This window comes from Pundamilia nyererei, unplaced genomic scaffold (genome assembly GCF_000239375.1).
Source record: "Pundamilia nyererei isolate P.nyererei 1_Seehausen unplaced genomic scaffold, PunNye1.0 scaffold00003, whole genome shotgun sequence".
In the NCBI taxonomy this organism is placed as follows: Eukaryota; Metazoa; Chordata; class Actinopteri; order Cichliformes; family Cichlidae; genus Pundamilia; species Pundamilia nyererei.
In genome coordinates, this window is record NW_005187404.1 from 8,258,730 (window position 1) to 8,260,046 (window position 1,317).

Genomic DNA, 1,317 nt, shown 5'->3' on the forward strand with positions numbered 1-1,317 from the left:
TCTATCTATCTATCTATCTATCTATCTATCTATCTATCTATCTATCTATCTATCTATCTATCTATCTATCTATCTATCTATCTATCTATCTCTGAAGCCCCCATGCAGAGTTCGGCATGATTACTATGTAAATGAGTGCGACTGGAGAGAAGGAAGGAGGGATGGGGGGGGTCAGACACACCGCGCGGGGAGTACTTTTGTTCCTCTTTTCATTATCTCGCTCTATCGTTCCCCGGATCACCGCTATTTCCATGCCGGAGGAATATTTTAATATCCGTTACAGCAACACACACTCTGTCACTCTTCCCTCCCTCCCTTCCTCCTAGCATCTACCCACCCACCCATACATCCATCCCACCCTCTATCTATCCATCTCTCCATCCATGCTTCAGCTTGCAGTGGAGAGTATAGAGACAAATGTGCAGAAGAAGATATTGATGCGTATGTGAGAGTAGGGCGGGGGGCTAAAACAATGTAAAATAGAAGGGAGGGGGGTATATTGGTGGATAGATGCAGGAAAAAGCAAGAAGTGGGCCCACAGATGACAGACAAATGTAAAGATAAAGAAATGAAGAACAGTGATGGCATCGGGGGTGCACAGAAGGATGGTGCAGTGGGGTGAAGAATAGTCGGAGAGAAAAATAGAGAGAGCGTCACAGGCAAGAGGAATGGATGATGAACAGGGAACATAGTGAAGTAATAAAAAGCTCAGTGGATTCCTTCATGGCAACCTGCTCATAAATGTGAAAAACAACATGAATACTGGAATCTGTTTGCACAGAATAAACCGTTCTGCAGACAACAACCCAGCAGGCTAGGACAGAGCTCAGTAACGCTGCAGTGTCTTCGCAGGTTTTACTGGTCTGGCACATTCGCTGACTGTTCATGCTATCTGACACTTGTATCGCAGTCTTCATTTCATCCGTGCATGTGTGCCTGTCAGTCACAAATGTAAGACGGTGTCAAGCTTGGGTGTAGTAAAATATGATTTAGAGGGTGCCGAGTGAATGTTAGGTGCTGCCTTACAGTGCAGTGTATGTGTGTGTGTTGAATTTTTGATTTTTGATTGTTTCTTTCTTTCTTTTTTTTCCATACTATTTATTACTTGAGGCCAGCAGCACAGCAACAGCCAGAGTTGCAGGTGTGTGTATATATAGCTGACTGCTGGGATACCTGAGGAGTAGGTGAAGAGTAGGAGTTGAGGAAATACAGGTATAATTGGTGGGTAGGTGAATAGCGATTGGCAGGCAGTAAAAATGAAAGATTCTGTGTGTGTGTGTGTGTGTGTGTGTGTGTGTGTGTGTGTGTGTGTGTGTG

General features: G+C 44.4%; 1 protein-coding gene across 1 annotated transcript in view; it reads left to right on the top strand.

Moving 5' to 3' along the window:
• dscaml1 (Down syndrome cell adhesion molecule like 1) overlaps positions 1-1,317 on the top strand; it is a 99,229-nt gene that overhangs the window by 85,420 nt on the left and 12,492 nt on the right. The window lies entirely within an intron of this gene.